Below are 17,596 nucleotides of genomic sequence, written 5' to 3'. Positions count from 1 at the left end.
ATAATTATAGTCATGCTTACGAATTTTAGTTTCAAAACTAAAGGTAGAAACTTGTTTAAAATTTACAGGATATTTTCTTAAAGTATTATTAATTAGAAGCATATGTTTGATTTAACTAAATTTGCCCGTCAAAGTCCTCCTAATTGAAAGAATAGCAAACTAACGAGAATATAGCAAAGTGCTATATTCTATTTTCTATAATTACTACCTTTTTGGTTACACATCGATACGCTGCAATATATATATATATATATATATATATATATATATATATATATATATATATATATATATATATATATGATTGTTGAGTTGGATTAAATCCGACGATATGAAATAAAATGGAGATGGAAGGACCTGGATACTCAACGTTTCGCCCGATTTATGCGGGCTTCTTCAAGAGGGATGGTCATTGACGAGATAGTCGGAGGATTGGGGCTTCCCCATCATTATATATAGCCCCAATCCTCCGACTATCTCGTCAATGACGATCCCTCTTGAAGAAGCCCGCATAAATCGGGCGAAACGTTGAGTATCCAGGTCCTTCCACCTCCATTCTATTTCATATATATATATATATATATATATATATATATATATATATATATATATTACTTCAGCAGTAATCACAGCTTGAATAGAGCTAGTTAGGATATATATATATATGTGTGTGTGTGTGTGTGTGTGTGTGTGTGTGTGTGTGTGTGTGTGTGTGTGTGTGTGTGTGTGTAAACTTTGTCAGCTACATTATAGCATTATTGCAGATAAGTAAAATATCAATATTTCACACAATATACGTTACAAAAAAAAAATTAAATTGTAACTTCTGGTCTGCATTATTGACCAAAGTTTTATTCAAATACATGCGATTATGATATTTCATTCTTTACCAAAGAATTTCCCGTGTTCATCGCTTTATTGCAAATAAAAATCTTGTTTCACATAAAATTATAGCCATGTTTTCTGGCTTTACTTTCACCACTAAAAGTACAAAATTATTTAAAATTTAGAGGATACTTTGATTAAAATATTATTGATAATTAAATTTGCCTCACAAAGTCTTTCTAATTGAGAAAATGCGAAACTAACGATAATATAGCCGAGTGCTGTATTTTATTTTCTATAATTACCGAAGTGCTTACGATTTTATGGTATATATTTTTTTTGTTTCAAAACTAAAGGTAGAAAATTGTTTTAAATTTAAGGGACATTATGCATGTAGTGTTATTAATAGATGTTTATATTTAATCAGACTAAATATGTCAGTCAAAAGGCTTCATAATACAAGGAATGCGAAACTAAACTTTTCCATGAGTTTCAGTCAATTTTGTTGAGTTGACAAACTCAGGTAGCTTGCGGTCACTAACATAATAATCGAAAAAGAATAGATTATAAAATAAAGTGGTTCATAAATGATTATCTTTCAAATATTATTAGTAAGTTTATTTATCAGTTAATTAGTTCTAAGCAGACACAAATCAGTTTACCAATTCATGATTAGCCGTCTGTGAATTTAATATTTACTTTACAAACATTAATTTGTAACAGCTCACCAAATCTACCAAGAGGTGCCTCCCCCCGACCGATCCAATATTTTAAACCTTAGTAATGATCTAATACTTCCATTATTTGTTAACCAAAATAGTTACAGATCTTGAACAATTTGTTATGCACTCAACAACACACGTTACAAGAATATTCATTACATATTTATCCAACAAGAGGAAAAATAATAAACATTCATATCATATATTATTTTAAGTGCATCATTGTATATGTTCTTTATATATCAATATATAAATACTTCATATATACACATATATATTTTAACACATTATTTATATGTGTGCTTTCCTTATCTGTTTAAGTATCTAACTCTGCTGCATATACATGAATTAAACTGAACCAATACTTACACATATACATGTGCATACATACCCCCATTGTATATATATATATATATATATATATATATATATATATATATATATACTCGCACACATGTGCATGCACTCTCATATATACACGCACACGCACATACAGATATATATATATGTATATATATATATCAAATTTTAGTAATCTAATAAATATAAATATTTATGACATGAAATGGGTAAATTTCAAATCAAATATATATATATATATATATATATATACTTCAGAATATAATTATTTGCTAATATTTTCTAATGTTTATACTTCAGAATAAAGGGTATATATACATACATACATATATATATATATATATATATATATATATATATATATATATATATAACCATTCACTATAATACTACCTACTGACACTAGTGTTTCATCCTTTCGGGAATCTTCAGTGTGTCACGATTAACACCAGTAGATAGATCCGAACTCGACGACCAAATATATATATATATATATATATATATATATATATATATATATATATATATATATATATATATATATATAATTAACATGTCAAAGGCTTAGTTCCTACTTAGCTTTCTCTATTCTTAAACCTAACGCCCTAATCTAAATTCAATTGCATCGAATTGAAACTTATAAAAATAGTCACAACTAAATTGGAATACAATTAGATGTGTGACTATTAATCGAGAATATCTTATTATATTTAGCCTGAAATCTCATAAGCTACACATAGATTGGACATTATAGTTTCCTGACTGCTAAAACGTATTTACAATAACATTTTATACTAAAGCATACCGGTCTATACCGGAGGTATGATTATAATATTTATCTATGATGAATGCTATACACGAATTTTGCATACATCAATAAAATAAATTAACTCAAAACGCTATATAATTAATGAGAAGAATACTCGAGATATGTTTTATTCTAATTTCACTTTCTGAACTAATATAACCTAATTGGAAAAATTTATATATATATATATATATATATATATATATATATAGAGAGAGAGAGAGAGAGATAGATAGATAGATAGATAGATAGATAGATAAATATAGATATATATATATATAGATAGATATATACATAGTATTATTAGTTGTATATATATATATATATATATACTTCTCTTGAGTGATTTCTTTGTAATTGCACATAATTGCTTTCTACCCTAAGAATATATCTATTCCCAACCAAAATACTTATATAATGAATTTAATTCATGTAGTCCACGCATGCATTTAAGAGATTAGACAGAAATTTATAATCATGTAATACTTCTGAAACACAAACTTCTGGAATAAACACTGAAACACAAACGCTGAAACCTCTTTCTATTCTCTACAAAGTATTTTCTTCTCTGTTTTTTACAAAATGAAATCGGCAAAGAATTCACCTCTTACCCAGTTGTGAGTAAGTTTTTATTGGAACTCCTCAATAAGGTAAAAACAATTAAAACTGAAAAGAAAGGAAAATATATAAACACCACTTTGAACAATATTAATCAATCTTTCAACAAAAATAAAAAGGAATCCGGGTGGAAAAGTACTGACAGATAAAATGATGAACACTTATAGTATGACTTTCGAAACATACAATAAGTTAATTTTAAAGGAGATCCATAAAAAAAAACTTTATAAAATCGCCAATGATAAAAACTTTGATGATATGAATTCTGTCGCCTTATAAATTTGCTCCAATTTTACCATAACTAAAATGTAGAAATTTTTACACCTACCCTCCCGTGATTTTCTTTAAAGACAACATAACTTTAACAATAACCCATCCATCTGATTAATGATATCGCAGTAATAAACAAAACAATATTAGACCCAATTATTTCAGGGATAAAATTGCAGACTAACCAAAAGTGATGGAACTTTTCAAATAAGATAATTTTTTGGTTTGAAAATTTGAAATTAACTAACAATAGCAAATTTATTATGTTTGATATTGGCTTGTACTATCCTTATATACGTCCGTCACCATTAGATAAAGTTCATAGCATGGCTAAAATTGTAAATGATGTAATCAACTTAGAAATAGACGAACATTAATTTCATATAATAATAGACCAGGAAGAATCGAATGAATAATTTTGATGTTACTATGGGTGACAGACTCGGCTGTTTTTTTTTTAGATGTAGTGGCATTCCGTATACTTAGGGAATTGCACGAACACAATCGTGGATTAGGTTTACGTAGTGACGATGCCTTGTATTGTGTTAATTCCATCCTTGGAAGCTGGATGAAATGAATAAAAAGACTGCGCAGATTTTTAGAAAAATAAATCTAAAAATATCTATAGACATCAACCATAGTAAGGTCAATTTTCTGAAAATTACATCGGATTTATTTGATAACACATTTAATAAACTAAACCATAATTTATTGTGCATAGATAATAATCCTAACCACCAACATTCTGTGGAAAAAATCTATATTTTATATTCTATCTCTAATATAATTAATAAATTATCGATGAATAAGCAGCTATTTAATAAAAGTATATACTATAACGACGCTTTAGATCAAGTTACAAAGGTAAAATTAGCTGTATTCATTAAAAAAATGACTTAAATGAAGCCAACGAATATGAAGATTTAACGAATATGGCTGAGTATGATACAATAAGGCTGTGGGATAATATGAGAAAAATAGAAATAGATCAAGTAGCAATACTGAAATTGAATTAGTTAATGATCAGATCCAATCCACTTAATATGCGCAAAAAGCTAAGGAAAACAGGAAACGCGACATGGTTTAATCCTCCTTATAGAAGCATATTCTCTACATATTCCAAAAATCTTTTATAGCATTATTGATAGGAACTTTCCTAAATATAGTAGATTGGGTAAACTGTAATAAAAATACAATTAAATTAGCATCATCTCTATATAGGCCCTGAAAGTGTTAGAACGTTTTCACTGAGCTTAATTATTCTTACCAAGCGGATTTTTTTAAATATATATTATTCAGTATATATTTATATATAATAAAATGGTTGCAAAAATCCCCCTCTGAACCCAAGTACACTCGGTTTGCACCAACAGATGCCACATACAAATTTATTACGTCTGAACTATTATCTACCATCTTATATAATTCTGAAAGCCGTTTTAGACACATTTGTTCATCATAATAAAATCCTACATTTCATCCAAGAAGAAACATAATCACGATCGCCAACTTCTTTATAGGATGTAGTTCGTTTTTTCCTCTCTAATCTCAAATTCTCATACCGCCACCAGCCTACAACGGGAACTAATATGCACATTATACATATACCTCCCTGTATACCTTCGTAACTGACCAATAAACTCATACAACAAACCATTACTTTTCTTTTTCCAGTTACAAAAAGAGTAATTTCTCCCCCAATCAGTTCCGGCTATTCTTATTGGCTGCGAGTTACAAAATCGCTTATTCTGGAATGCACATCTTCATAAATAAACGAACACGCTGGAAATTAAACAGACATGTCCGCTATTATATTAAACTAAAAGAAACCGATTGTTTTTCCCCTTTATTTCCTAAATATAATACTACGTTTATTGTAATCATTTTTAGTACATTTAAAGCTCTGCATGGGCAAACACGCATGTTAGCACGACCTTGTAGGTTTTACAGAACAGTATGAAAGAGGCTATTAAGCAAATATATTTGTACATATATAAATATATACATATGTATATAAAAAGGGAGAGAGAGGGAGAGAGAGAAAGATAGAGAGAGAGGGAAGAACAGATAGAGATAGAGAGAGTGAGAAAGAGAGAGGGAGAGAGATGAGTGTCGTCGTCGTCATATGTGCCACATTTACTCAGTCACATTCGATAGGTTCTAAAGGTTTTAGTGTGGGGCAGATAGAGCTAGAGAAACACAGAGAGTGAAAGAGAGATGAAGAAGATGGAGAGAGAGAGAGAGAGAGAGAGATGAGCGTCGTCGTTGTCGTCGTCGTCGTCGCCGTCGTTGATGTTATCGTCGTCAGCGATCCTACACTTTCTCATTCACGCATACCTATACGTTTTAAAAGCGTTGTTTCGAAGACCTATGATGTTAGAATTTCTACGTGTCCAAGGCGTTTTTCATCACCTACTTTTTCTCCTAGCGTTATGAGTTCGAGACTGGCTACTACGGGTAATATATTTTGTTTTTTACACGCTCGATAGAGAACTCGATGCTGCTTTCATTTTTGTAGGAAGTTGCTTGACTTCTCTGCATTTCTTCTCCTGCGGGCATTTTTTTTTTTTACGCGGCGAGGGTGCATAGTGTTTAGTTTTTCTTCACCTACTTTTCCACCTAGCGTTACGAATTTGAGACTGAGTACTGTGAGTAACTTTTTCTTCTTTTTTTTTTAAATGCTATTTTCATTTTTTGCAGAGGCTTGCTTAGGGCTTTTCTTCTGCGGGAAATTTTTTACGCGGGGAAGGGGGAAGCATACTACCACAGAGCAACGCACGTTAACGGGTCCTGCTAGTATATATATATATATATATATATATATATATATATATATATATATATATATATAGTATCAATAGTCTAACTCTCACTCAGTCTCTCTCTCTCTCTCTCTCTCTCTCTCTCTATATATATATATATATATATATATATATATATATATATAAGGAGAGAGACAGACAGACAGAGAAAGACAGAGAGAGAGAAGGAGGGAGAGAGAGAGAATGAGTGATGGACTATTGATACTAGATAAGATAATAATCACGTTGACACGCCGGTTCTCGTAAGATCACATCATTGTTTCCAGTCGTCCTGAACCTTCTCTTTCCACTAGTATTTAACAATGCTGGCTCAGGAGAAGTGTGGTTGAAGATTGCACAATTCTTGCCACAAAGATTTCAAACGCAGGCACCCTTACGGTGGATTTCTATAAGCTGAAGGGAGCCACAATTTACTATTGAGCACTGCTTTATAAATCCAATTGAACTACTCTAGATTTTATCCGATGAATGCCTTCATAACATGTGTCACTCTCTTTCTCTCTCTCTCTCTCTCTCTCTCTCTCTCTCTCTCTCTCTCTATATATATATATATATATATATATATATATATATATATATATATATATATATATATATATAAAGCATTTATTTAAAATCTATACATTGCTAATTTCATTGCATACATCAATAAGAAATTAACTCAAAATGCTATATAATTAATGAGAAGAATACTCGAGATATGTTTTATTCTAATTTCACTTTCTGAACTAATAAAAACTAATTGAAAAAAAGTTATATATACACACACACACACACACACATATATATATATATATATATATATATATATATATATATATATATATATATAGCATTTATTTAAAATCTATACATTGCTGATTTCAGGTATGTACAATAAATAAATAATTTGTTATGTATAGTTTCTAATAAATAATTTATATTTTAGCTTTCAAATTTGCGATCGAGCACTTTATTGATTTCTTTTCAATGAATCCCGAAGCTCTATATAGATATAAATATATGTGTGTATGTGTGTATGTGTTTGTGTGTGTGTTTTAGTCTCTTTCACTTATTTTAATGCTTTCTAGTTTTTTTCCTATCTCGATTTTGAATCTTTCTTTTATGACTTTTAGCATACCTTCTCATAACTCAGTGGCCAGAAGAAATTTATGCCTCCTATGAGAATCATTTTCCTGCTTTGTGAATAAACGGCATTTGTGACCAGATACGATCATAATTACCCATGGAACAAATGGACCGGCGTTATTGCTCTAGACGGAGCCGCTTCCCGTTCGGAATTGCGCCTCCTGTTTTCTGATTAGAGACTTGTAAAGCTGTTATCACAGATTATCACTGGTCGCACTGATAAATATCTATCGGACACAGGCGAAGGTTAAATTTTACATGACTTGTCTATAGTGGAAATGAAATTATTACACTGGCACATTAACTGCCAACGCCTGGTCCTAAAAGCTTAGCGGCCAATGGAATACTTGCTCTCGTAAAAATGCACTTAACCAGATAAGTTTATATATATATATATATATATATGTGTGTGTGTGTGTGTGTGTGTGTGTGTGTGTGTGTGTGTGTGTTTGTTTGTGTATGTGCATTTTCAATGACGGATATCCATAACAATATATATATATATATATATATATATATATATATATATATATATATATATATATATATACTAGCTGGTCGCCCAGCGTTGCCTGGTCGTAAAATACGCTTAAGCATGATATTTTAATTTATGCAGATTAATAATAATAATAATAATAATAATAAAAATAAGAAGAAGAAGAAGAAGCAAAAGAAAAAGAAGTAAAAAGAAGAAGAAGAATGTCGTTCATCAAATTTTGTCTGTGTTTGTTTTCAATATCACGTCAACTGATATTTCGGTTTGGTACTGAATGCCCTAGAAAAGTCACTGCTGATTACTGGTTAGTTTTAAAATATGAAAACAAAGAAATGATTGGCGGCGACTTTAAAGGGTACCTCTTCTTTTATCGTAAATTGAACTCATTAATAGGAAAAAATAAAAATCAAATGTGTGGTACAACCGGGCTTAAATAAGAGATCATTCGATCTGTATTTGGATACTTTATCACTGAGCTATATCTGCAGATGCCAATAAATCTGTATATTTTTTAAGGTGAAAATATTTGTTGAGTTTTAATATTTTACTTGGCCGATGTAATGTAAAATATTTCCTGTAAAAACAGTTTTCATTTTTATCTATAAGAAAGAAATATTTTGTAAAGATCGGAATTTTTCGATTTTCGAAATGATTTGCTGAGATTTTATTTCAGTATTGCCAACTGAAATTTTTTTAAAAAAACCGTTAGATCAGGGAAAAGAAATGTCAAAAACATCGCTAAATTTTTAACTTTTGCCGTCTGAAATTTTCAAAAACCACTAATTCGAAACAAAAATAAAAGAAAGACATTATAATTCAACTTCCTACCCGACATAAAAATATTATGAGTATATAAAATATTCTGTGCCGTCTCACTATATATTTTTGGAATTATATTGAAGCGGTGGGCTCTTCAGAAATTTTTCAAATTTTTTCAGATAGTTTTATCTGTTTTTCTGTTTTGTTGTTGTTGTTTTTGGGGGGTTTTTTTGGCACGAAAGAAATCATAAAATCAAACACTGTTTAATACTATAATAATTATAATGCCATATATTACAAATCAAACACCTCAAACAGGTCTACCGAAATATTTAATATTGTCGAATAAATTCTCCTCAAATATCAGGAAAATTAATATTCGCAAAAAGAAAAAAAATTCAAAACTCTATCCTCAAAACGCAGGCATCACATTTATATGTGAATTAATTGATAGATTTTAGAACCATTCTGAAGGGTGATTGGAGAGTGTAGGTAAAAATGGCAAAAATGTATAAATGAGAAAAATAGCACAAGATGAAAATCTTTGAAAATATATATATATATAAAGGGAAAACATCAAGTAGTTTCTCAATTTTAAAAATAAATTACATCTATATTTAAAAGAAGATAAGGATCCTTAGCTTCCCCTTCAAAAATGGAATTCTGCTTTTTTAGGCGATTACGTGTCAATATTCTGAAAATAATATTTTAGAATTTAAAGTGCGGGATTATTTTTTCATATAAATGTTTATTAAAATGACCCCTCACTTCTAGGACATTATAACCTTTTGGGACAGATAACTAATCTTTCATATCTGTCTAATCTTAAGTCTGACTCGCAATGTCATAAAATCACACGAAATCACCTTAAAAAGTAAAACATGCAGAATTTATGCCCTACAGAAAATGCTTAACAGTCTTTAATCCTAAATAATGGTGTTACTTTACATCAAATTAGGCAACACTTTTCCTTCACAATCGAGTATATTTTTTCTGTTCCAAATATTTTTAAAATGAAAAAATATCTCATTTTAAATATATGCCAATTTTACATTTTCTTTTCATTTTCGGTTTATCTGTATTATTTTTTACTTTACCCAATAAAGTTAACGTTAAATTGTAGTATCTGTTCTTAAACTTTACTTTATCGTTTCTGTCCTTTGTCAATGAGGGAGAAATCGTTTAACTTTGCCATCGGAGGAAGGCAAGTACTTTTTTCCACATGTGCAAAATTTATTTCTGTTTTTAATGTTTGCTCAAAATAAAACGCCATAAACTTCGCTGCGGTGTTAACATATGCAGCGTTTTAAAATATTGGTTTCTGCTGACAATTAAATTCAATAAACATTAGAAAAGTTAGTAAAATGAGTAAAAGCAAGGATGTTGTCTCTTTGTTAAAGGATAGAATAGTTAACAGTCGGAAAACTGTTAACAATAACAAACATTAACAAGTACCTTCTACCAAACGCAATACAATTAAAGTATATTGTGTCTACGTCCTTTTTATTTCATTTCTTTTAGTTGTCTTTACAACAAATAACTGGTTGCTTGTGGCTTAACCGTTGAGGACTTCATTCTTGAAAAATTGTATAAAAAATTTATGACTATCACTATATCTAAATTTGGGAGTACAACTAGTTTTAAAACAGATCCTTTGTTCGATAAAATGCATGCCCATTGGCTAATATGAAGGGGCGCGTTGGATACTAGAAAGCTGCTGGCTAACTAAAACCCTCAACAGAAGAGGACCATATAAAAACAATAAACAACCACAGAATTCGCGCGTAAGCCTGACGAATCCTAGAGTGGATGAAACGCCGAATATTCAGTGTAGTTTAATCGCCATATATATTTTATAAATTACTAACGCTCTACCTACGTATTGAGCACTTTTGAAATAAATACTTAAAGTTTACGCATAAATCTATACTTTCGTATATTAATTTTATGTGAGTAAACGAAGTAGTTATACTTAGCTCCTGAAACAGTCAAGCACTCTCACAAGAATTTATTTCACCACATTAAAAATAGATATGGAAAGAGTTAATTTCGAAACATCGCTAAAAAACATCCCCACACCCAGCAAGCATAACTATATTATTAAATTAATCCAAAAAACAGATGAACTAATACGCCGAATGCGATGGCGAGCAAATTTATTCCTTAAAAATGAAAACGTAAACATAACAGAATCCTATGGGTTTAAAACCCTTAAAAATGCGAAAACAGTAGACCTTTTGATAAACTTTGAAAATAACCTTTTAAACGTAATTAAATACTTAGAATTCCACAATCAACCTAACAATTTCCAACGGAAACTACACAAAATCGTTAGAAACATAAACAACTCTAATAAAATCTTTGTAAAAGCAGATAAAACCAGAAACTTTTATAAAATAGATAAGCAAGAATGTAACAAACTAATCACAGAAAACATTACAAAAAACTACAAAAAACTAGACACAAACGAATGCGACTACATAGATATAATAAATACTGAAAGTAAACAAATTACCGATAAATTAAAAATTAGTGATAAAGTTCGCAAATTGAAACCTACAGAGGCATACATGCTGCTCAAAGACCACAAATCGGACTTTAATAATAATCCTAGCACCCGCCTGGTAAACTCAACTAAACTAGAAATAGGTAGAATTAGCAAAACTATACTTTCTAGAGTAAACAAACAAATCAAACAAGACCTAGAACAAAACCACTGGCCAAATACTACCGAAGCAATCACCTGGTTCAAAAATATAGAAAATAAAGATAAATGTGCGTTTATACAGTTTGACATCATAGTCTTCTATCCCTCGATATCCGAAGAACTTTTTAACATTGCCCTAGAATTTGCCGAGGCATACACTGATATATCCTCGGAAAAAATCAATATCATTAAAAAATGTAGAAAATCAGTTCTAATAAATAACAATAACCAATAGATAAAAACTAAAATGACAAATTCGTTTGATATGGCGATGGGTGCCAAGGACTCTGCAGAGGCATCAGATCTTGTGGGATTATTCATTCTATATACCCTCACAAGCATATTCGATACTACGGATATCGGCCTATATAGAGATGACGGACTAGCTATAATAAAAAACTCCAACAAAGTCAAGGGAGAAAACTTTAAGAAAATCATACACAAGGAAATGAAAAAATTAGGCCTAAAAGCAGACGTATCAGCTAACATAAAAATAACAAACTTCCTGGACGTCACGTTAAACTTAGATAAAAACACATATGAACCATACTTAAAAGATAACGCTACTCCAATTTACGTAAACCCTAAGTCCAATCACCCACCATCAATTATAAAACACATTCCTTACTCGATCGTAAGTAGACTCAGTAATAACTCAGGCGATGAAAATGCATTTAACAGGTCAACCAATATCTACGAAACAGCCCTAAAAAATAGTGGATGCAAAAATATCGATATCAAATATAAGCAACAAATAACCAATAACTATAATAAAATCAAAAATAGAAGAAAAAGAACTATAATCTGGTATACGGCCCCATACAATCAAATATTAAAAACAAAACTTGGCAAGAAATTTCTACATCTTATTGAAAAACACTTTCCCGCAACCAATCCCTTACACAAAATCTTCAATAAAAATACTTAAAGTTATCCTACAGTTGTTGTGAAAATTTAGAGATGATAATTAAAGCACATAATAACAAAGTACTAAATAAAAACAATGTAAAATACAACAAAATAAACAATAAAAAAGTAGACACCATGACTAAAATAAAACTAACACTAGCAGAAATAATAATAATAATAATAATAATAATAATAATAATAATAATAATAAGAAGAAGAAGAAGAAGAAGAAGCAGAAGCAGAAGAAGAAGAATAACAATAATAATAACAATAATAAAAATAATAACAAACCAACCCCGGACAAGAACAACCATACCGTAAATAAAAATACTAATAACGGACAAGATAAATGCAACTGTAGACACCGCACACTTCGCCCAGTTCAAAATAAATGTCTAACATAAAGCATAGTTTATCAGACAATAATATTTGCGAAAGAAACCCCGAATAACAAGAAATATTACGTAGGCATGGCTTCCTTAGATTTCAAAACCCGATACTATGACCACAAAAGTACATTCGACAATAAAAAACACCTTATAAAAACAACACTAGCGATTAAATACTGGGAACTCAAAGAAAGCGGACATTCGCCGGTAGTCGAATGGAAAATAATAAGACAAGCTACCACGTGCAGACATTTAGACGACCCATGTAAATTATGCCTTAATGAAAAATTTGCTATTCTGTACTGTAAATAAACCCAAAATCTATTAAACTGTAGAAGAGAAATGGCAACTAATTGTGTTCATAAAATAAAATTTACTCTAGGATAGTTTTAAAACTAACAAAAACAATAGAAAATAAACAAATAAATAAATTAAATAAACATGAATATATATAAACGATCACACATATATGTATGTATATATATGTATATATATGTGCATATATGTATGTACACATATATATATATATATATATATATATATATAAAGAAATGTCTGCCTTAAACTACTAAACTAGTTTTAAAACAGATCCTTTGTTCGATAAAATGCATGCCCATTGGCTGATAGGAAGGGGCGCGGTGGATACTAGAAAGCTGATTGGCTAACTAAAACCCTCAACAGAAGAGGACCATATAAAAACAATAAACAACCACAGAATTCGCGCATAAGCCTGACGTATCCTAGAGTGGTTGAAACGCCGAATATTTAGTGTAGCTTAATCGACATATATATATATATATATATATATATATATATATATATATATATATATATATATATATATATATGCAGTTAATGTTTATCTAAGTAAAGTATATCCAATTTAATATTGAATTCATATTAAGAATCATAATTTTTTCTCTGTCTGACAAAACCGAACTTTTTGCGATTGTTATCATTTAAATCATGTTACTTTAAATTTGCGTAATTCAATAAAATAACATTTCTCTTTCATTCATTGTCAATATCAAGATAACAGCCGTTTACACACATACACACTAAAGCACACACATATCTTTCTATATCTCTCTTATTCTCCCTTTCTTTTCTCACCTCCCCCCCCTCTCTCTCTCTCTCTCTCTCTCTCTCTCTCTCTCTATATATATATATATATATATATATATATATATATATATATATATATATATATATATATATATATATATGGGTAAGGGGAAAATTATTTTTTGATAACACGAATAGGTTAAACTAACCAATCCGGAGCAAAAAAAAAACAACTAAATTCCACATCCGAATTTTTTTTTTGTTCTTTTTGTTTAAGTAGGAAAGGTGTTTGATACACACTGCCAGGGAGCCATGCTTTAATGTATTGTTTTGTTTTTAAATCCCCCGAAACGGTGTTTCATGGTGAAAAACGGATGATCCCTGAAAACTTAGGACTATTCTGTATTCGAGAAGTTTATATAGCGATTACAGGTAACTAAATGACTTACTGACAAAATTATTTTCCAACGAAAGATTAAAAAATTAAACAATTTTTTTATATTATTTTTATAAAATTTTCAAGGTTAAAATTCTTCCATAAGGATTGATATAAATAAAGCGTTAAATATAATTGAATAAGCATATTTTCCCATATATTCTAGTTAGAATTATTTCTAAAAAGACATTAGTTACTTACACGAGTGGCCAAGTGAATGCTGCCAACATCCTAAACAAAATTTTTTGTGCGAAACAACCTCGATTCGAACTTGGTACACCCAAGTTGTCTGTTTGCGTCGTTAGCCACGTAGCCACCGTCACATCTGTATCCCATACTGATTTTATCCATAATGATAGAGCTAAATCTGCAACCACTTCCAGCACTCAGCATATATATATATATATATATATATATATATATATATATATATATATATATATACGTGTAATAATTGTCTTTTAAGGTGGTCATATACAGAGTGTTTGGAAAATCGACAGTATAGCTTGCAGATTATGTTTATGTTTAAAAGAACCTTTTTTGTGAGAATTACTCTTGTAATAGCATTCCATTACCAGCGTAATTTCCTTTGTGATCCGTTTATTATTCTGCATGGTGTTTGGTTATACTGTCCATATCTAGGTACTTATCAAGTTTATGACACAATCTTCGGCAACTTCACATCAGCGTCTTCTAATAAGTTACATCAGCACTCAAAAGATTCCGAAGCAATTAACCAATCAGCTGTCAGAAGATAAGTTTCAATGAAAGCGTGAATTTCATTAAAAAAAAAAGATTGAAACAGTTCCCTAATTCACATTTGAACTCATATCTGCAGTAGGGAAATTTTCCCGAAACATCACACAACACAGAACTTCTATCAGAATAAAACTGATGCAAGTAAGATTGCAATAAAAAAGAAAAATAATTCATACATATATAGTGTTATTAAAAGGTGAATCTGCATAGATTGTTCCACTGATTTATGTCTTAATTTGCTTCAGGTTGCGTTGTTCCATAAAACCGCTGCCTTCTATAAATTACCTTCCTAAAAAAAATCTATTAAACCGAAAATGACCTTCAACACGCTATGTCAACGTGAAACTCTCCGTTTCTCCATGTTAAGCCATTATTATCATGGGGAAGCGGGAAGGACACATTTTAAATTAATCATCTGGTATATTTCAGCTGTTTACATAATCTGCCGGGAGATGCTCACACAGAGTTTCCAGAGATTGGGTCATAAACTGGATAAATATCCGTATTTATTTGTCTGTTTTTAGTCTGTTGTATTTTCTTATAAAAATAAGAAAGGCACAGGATGCCGACCGCGTTTCCTCATATTAGCTATTAAATAAGACCCTTCAAATTATGACAATCAGTTCTGTCTTTCGAGACTCACAGCTTTTATACATGCTTGGTGTCATTTGTTTATGGTTTTATTGGTGCATATGGTATCAGGAGGCCCAGTCTTATTTTATCTGTGACACTAGAGTTGGAAAGTGGGATTTTTTTTTTTTTTTTTTTTTTACACAGTGATTACCACTTATCAAGGCCCGGAAGCCACTCAGGGATAAGGGTTATTGCAAGTACATTATGTTAGTGAGGAGATTTGCTGAAATGTTTACTTAGGGGGCGGTTCATTAGGAATTTGTAAACATTGGACTTGAAGACAACCAAGTTGTAGTCCGGAGGGAAGCAGGCAGACGGAACAGAGTTCCACATGCGTGTAATTCTAAGAAAGAAGCTTTGTTCATGGAATCTGCGTTTTGATTTAGGCACAGATATAGAGTGGGGGAAATTTTTCACAGTGGATTCAGCTAGACGGGTGTTTTTCGTGAAAGATTGGCGAGGGGGGACCAGAGATTGGAGTTCAGACGAGCATCTGCCATGGAAATAACGATAAAACAAGGACAGGCTCGCAACGTCTCTTCTGTGGGAGAGAGGTTGCAGGGTAGAGAAAAGGGCATCCCCCACTAAGCCACGAAGTCTATTTTGTACTCTGTCAAGGCAGGATAGGCTGTTTTTAGCAGCTCCTGCCCAGATATGGCAACAGTATTCCATCCTTGGACGTACTTGGCTTTTATATAGATAGAGAATTGCATCCGTAAGCAGCTCTCTGACTTTGCAAAATATGCTTATGCAGTCACTTCGGCATTCTGAACAGGGCACCCCAAACGACTAGGAATAAACATACTCCTTCTTAAAGAAAGAAGGTAATGCGTGGGAAGCTGGACTTTCTAGAACTGCATAGAGCCAGCATTATACCGCAAGCAACAGGGATCAGGTCATCACAGAAATGATCTAATCTCTATTAATTTGGTGTGGGTGGGAGGGCAAGATAAAAATCCCGTGTCGAGGGAGAGTGTTTATCTATCTCATATGCTTAAATAAAAAGTGCACAATTCCACACATGTTGGATGTTTTTCAATAACACACACACACACACACACACACACACACACACACACACATATATATATATATATATATATATATATATATATATATATATATATATATATATATATATATATAACTTGGAAACCAAACGTTTCTGGATCTCTGTTTATGGAAACATTTTTATTGTCTACATATGTAGAAGATAATCTCGCAATTATTCCATCGATTTTCCAACTTCTTCTAACAAAAGGTCACTATTTTTATAATATGAATTACTTATATTATTAGTTTATTATTCTTATCAAAATCAGTTGGTCGAAAATTCTCTATTTATATATTAAGTTATGTACTGTATATGTCTGTGCATTTGTACTCACTCCTAAGTTAATTAACCGATTATAATGAATTTTGGAACACACTGTTAAGTGTAAAGTTGGCTAATGTGGGTTGTATTTAGTTTATTTTAGTTTTATACAAAGAGAGCAAAAGTGGGATAGACTCCTCTTATGAAAATTCAGATACATTTTGATTTTTATGAAATTTAAACCATAAGTGGTATTGTAACGTTGGTGTGACTTACAAACAAGGGGAAAGAAATAAAATCCAGGTTAACATTTTTTTTAACAAAAGATTTTTTTTTTTATTACCGTTATAATTATTTTGACACTACTTAAAAGTCTCACGCCATCGTCCATCTCGCCCGGTGTACACTTTTCCTCTTCGCATTTACATGTTCGTTTTCTTCGACGTCCACTTAGTTTCTCCGCCAAGCATGCATTGTCCTTTTTGTTTTCTTTCTGTGAGAGCGGTTAATTGGTAGCAACAGTAGTTGCTGAAGCGACGTTGTTGCTATGGAAACCAGTCATAAAAACCTTCGCT

The sequence above is a fragment of the Euprymna scolopes genome, chromosome 17 (assembly GCF_053919585.1).
Source record: "Euprymna scolopes isolate OS-2025 chromosome 17, ASM5391958v1, whole genome shotgun sequence".
NCBI classification, from domain to species: domain Eukaryota; kingdom Metazoa; phylum Mollusca; class Cephalopoda; order Sepiida; family Sepiolidae; genus Euprymna; species Euprymna scolopes.
The sequence above is the reverse complement of the archived record's forward strand: the minus strand, read 5'-3'. Positions refer to the sequence as shown.